Here is a 4,492-nt window from a genome sequence, read left to right as displayed (position 1 = left end):
CTGAAGCAAGCCGGGTCGTTCGGCACCAGGCGCGCGCTCGACGCTCTGCCTGTCGGGGCACTCGACCTCGGGGAGCCGTGCTCGCCGGACCGGACTGCGCCCAATCCTCCTCCCGCGGCGCTCATCAGAGGACGCAGGGGTAACTGACCCCCACCCGCGCGCCCCCGACGGTCTTCGGGCCTGGACGTTGAGGGGTTGTCTCCTGTAGCCTTGTAGGGCTGGGTCGACTGCCCTTCTGGGAAATTCAAAATCGTCTACCCTCGACGCAGTTCTTCTCGTGCCGTTATTGGCACCCCCTCGGCCCCTCCTGTTCTGCCCATCCTCATTCGATCTAAAAACAGAGCCCCGGTTTGACCCGGGGGAATTAGTCGCGCTGTTGGCGGCATTACTTAACCTAGGACAACCACAACAACAATTACAACAATTATTAAAACTGATCGGGCTAGTTCCCCGATCAGTTACGTCCCGTATAATTCTTGGGAGGCCCCGTCCCTTTGTCCTTGTCCCTGTGGCCTTTGGCGCCCGGACTAGGTCCTCTTCTCCTCCTCGTTCGCCTATTTCTTCAACCCGTGGCTGCCCTATCGGCGTCCTCGGTAACGGGGTCGTCGAAATTTCCTCCTCGGTGGCTTCCAGCCGTCCAGCCCTTCGCCTCGGAGCCAGCGTCTCCTCCTTTTCCTCCTTCTCCGCCGGCGCCGCGATGACCACTGGCGACGCCTCGGTTATCGCAGGCAATAATATCCTCATTCTGGAGCGCCCCACTCCTGGGGACGCCTCGATGGTGTTGGCGTCCCCTCCTCCGCCCCCTTGGTTGGTCGTTGGGGGGCTGTCCTTCTTGTTATCCAGCCCGGGCGGCAAAGTCCTCGCCCGGGCACTTCTCCTCATCTCTGGGCGCTCCGCTGTAGCCTGCTCGGTGACCTCTTCTCTCGCCGTCGTTTCTCCTTTAGGGGGTGTGCCGCCTCCCACCCCGCGCCTGGTCCTGGGGGAGGTCCGAGGGGGTTCGGTGGCGGCTCTGGCAGCCCGCGACCTTGTTACGGGTGCGGACTCCAGGAATGTGACGTCTACCTTCTTCCTCGAACCCCTCGGAGATGTTCGTCCTCCCCCTACGCGCTCCGTCGTGACGGCGATTGCGGCCACCGGTCTGCTCCTCACCGAGGTCGTCGTCAGGGTGAGTGTCCCCGCCGTCGCGAAGGTGCAAGTGGCCGCCACTGTCGAGGTGGGGGGCGCGGTGGATGTTTTTGCGCCCCCTTTCTTGCCCTTTTCCTCTTCCGACACGGGCGGGAGGGATAGTGCCCGTGTCATCCTCCTCGTCGTTATTGTGGTGGTGGCGGCCGTTTGCCCTTTCGTCACCTCCGCATACGTGACGGCGGGGGTGGTCCTCTTCGACGTAAATGTGCGTTGGGGCGGGTCGGGTTGAGGTGGTTCCGTTGCAGCCCGGGCTCTTCTTCGTGTTGTTATTCCCGGGCTTTTCCTTGTGGTTGGCGTTATTTTTGTGGGGGGAGTACCAGATGTTGGTGTACTCCCCCTTGAACCACCCATTGACACCGACCCACCACTTGCGGCGCCGGGCCCCGCCGGTGTAATGCTGGTCCTGCCAGCACTGGTCCTGCCAGTCGTCGGTATGTCCGGTGTTGCAATTACCGGCGGGGTTGCGGGGCTGGCCGCTGCTGAGGGTCGTCCTTCTGTAGCTGGGCTGGACGGCGTTCCGCTTCGCCTCGCTGTCGCCGTTGTCGTGTTGCCTGCTTTACCGGCTGCCCAGCTCGTCAGTAGTGTAGATCTCCCCGTTACCGACTTCGCCGCCGTCTTCGTGGTGGTACTCTTCTTTATCGACGTCTTCTTACCGGCAGCCACGGAAGTCCGGGCGCCCGTCGATGTAGTTGTAGAGCGGCGCGACGATGTACTCTGTACTGTCGGTTGTCCAGTGAGATGCGGAGACGGGACCCCCCGCGTCGTTTCGGCCGCAGCCTCGTCTACCCTATGTCGCGACTCGGCAGAATCCCCCCCGGCTGGGTTTCGATTCTCATTTGTACTATTGTTGTTACTTTCGTCTAGTTCCTTCTCATTTTCCTTTTCTCTTTCTTTCTCCTTTTCTTTAATCTTGCTACTACCCGCGATCGGTGACGGGCGCGCTCCAGAGGCGCGAGGAGATGCACTGCCCGGGTGCGCGGCAGCGAAATGCGCCTTCACCTTCTTTATCGCATATGCGCTATCGTCAGTGAAGGCGCATCTGCCGCACACGAACCGACGGGTCACGCCTTGATGTCGGAGGCGGAGGTGCTTTCCAAGATCCTCATGCCTCTGGTACGCGCCCGCCCCTTTTTGCAATGCGGCCCCTTCCCTGTAGCAAAACGGGCATTTAAATAATTCAGGGAAGGGGAAAGGAACTAGGACTTCGTTATTTTCTAAAACACATTCCAGCCGGGGGTTCGTCATCCTGATGTTTACAATAATAATAAATAAATAAAACAAACAAATAAATAAATAGACTCCCCTAGAAAACTAAATAAATAAATAAATAAGTTAAATTAATAAATATATGAATGTTCTAATACGCTTACGCGAGTCAAGTGTTACTCTACGCTACTAGTTTAATAATTAGGTATCTTAAAATTAATGACTAGATAAATAACTTACAAACTAATGACTAGAATTAACCTAATTATTAAACTAGAGTCAAAAACTAAAATAGAAACGCAACGGACGATGTACGGACGACCGTGCGAATCGTTCCGTGCGGCAATTTCGCGATGAAAACCACGAAATTACCACAGAGAGACCGGATACAACTGCTATCGAACTGCACGAGTTGTAAAGGGACTCGTGCACCTCGATAATTAACGGCGAAAACAATTAATTAATTAATCTACTGCAAAGAGAACAATAGAGTTCTCGAATTGTCTACCTGTAACGATCGAATTCGACCGGTACAGGAGCTCAAAAACTACTCGCAAAAACAGTGACTGGGGGACAGGGGAAGGTGAGCTGCTATCGATTTGAACTAACGTTCGCACCGATAGCAGGGACGAACAAAGAGGTAAACACCTACTCCGCGAGCAATACCGCGACCGCTGAAGGCGGTTCGCGGCGCGTGTTTCGAAAATCGAAACGTCCACCTGTAAACTCTAAGTTCTACTTAGCGCCTCCAGGGGCACCACTCTACAGTACGCTACACTACTGCCCTCCACCGCCAGAACCAGTCACTCACCGCCAGTCTGTCGCAGTCCCTCCGCCAAGGCACTTCGCGAGTCGCACAGCCGTGCCGCACGTGGACGAACCAACGCGAACGCGGACGCGATAAAACTTTAGACGCAACACTATGACTAGAGGAGCCAGAATATTTTTGCACAATGAATTATGTGGGCCGCGTCCTGCGGCACTGCAAGGCAGGTACGACCCGCGTCGGAGTCGGAGCAAGCCCCGGAGTCCGACCGATTGCAAAAATAAGATTAATATTCTGACTCCCCGATGGGGAGTGTATCAGATATTAAGCTGATAAGAACAGATACTACACTTTGATCTTAGCCATCATGGGGTTGGGGTTTTACAGGTGACTAAAGTTTATTGGTGGCATTTGACGCCTATTTCTTATAGAAAATATTATGTGTGTCGTATTGTTCTAAAGCTATAATTCTTCAAATTTTAATGTAATTATCCAAGTGTTGCATGTGCAAAAGTTAATAGTGTTCATAATGTAAAGTGTGGATGATTCCTGTTCAGCGATTTGTTTCGGCTACAACTAAATCTAAAGGAATGTAAGGTTTGTGTAATATGCGGTTGAGGAGTGATGTCTACCGGCCGATACTTCTTATAATTCGGTGTTGGATGATGGGGTTGAGCAGGAGCTGATCAACTTTTTTAAGATTGGATTTTCGAGGGTGTTTCTTGACCACGGTATCCAACGAGTTTTCTCAAGTTGGCTGAGTGATCAGTGGATCGCTAGTTCTATCCTAGCGAGGAGACGGAGCACAGGCGGGTTTAGGACAAAATCACGAGGAATTGGTAAAATAAAGAACACTCAGTTGACAGGTTCACACAGTTATTTCATAAATGTTTGACACTCACGACGGACACTGGACGACGATAACGATAATAATAAATTTGGTTAACAAAAGTTGGTTGAAAAATCTGGAGGAAAAACGGCTAACGTTGTGACTGTGCAAGGTTCACACGGCTAATGAAATTTAAAAATTAAACAGTAATCAGAATTGAACCTTTATCCGGTCGATGGCGTGGGGGTAGGACTAATCCCATGCAGGGGGGATTAACGCGAGTACGCAGCGACGTAACAAGTCTTAGACGTGCCTAGGCTTAATTTTTTTATTTCGGAACAGAGGGCAGTCCGGTGAAACTTCTAATAAAAAACGATTTTGGATACTACTTGTAGCTCAGTTGATTGTAAGTTTATTGAACAAACACATAAATAACAGAACGTACAATTAGTTGTAACGATACAAAGATAATGAAGATTGGTAAAGAAACAATGGTTTGGTTCGGT

At 52.1% G+C, this 4,492-nt stretch overlaps 1 non-coding gene across 1 annotated transcript; it reads right to left on the bottom strand.

Moving 5' to 3' along the window:
• Window positions 1-3,348: 3,348 nt before the first annotated feature.
• LOC143266171 (U2 spliceosomal RNA) lies at window positions 3,349-3,531 on the bottom strand. Its single transcript, XR_013041250.1, has one exon. It is a non-coding gene; the product is annotated as a U2 spliceosomal RNA (small nuclear RNA).
• Window positions 3,532-4,492: the final 961 nt, after the last annotated feature.

This window comes from Megachile rotundata, unplaced genomic scaffold (assembly GCF_050947335.1).
Source record: "Megachile rotundata isolate GNS110a unplaced genomic scaffold, iyMegRotu1 scaffold0057, whole genome shotgun sequence".
Taxonomy (NCBI): Eukaryota; Metazoa; Arthropoda; class Insecta; order Hymenoptera; family Megachilidae; genus Megachile; species Megachile rotundata.
This window is presented reverse-complemented; position numbering and strand designations above follow the sequence as displayed.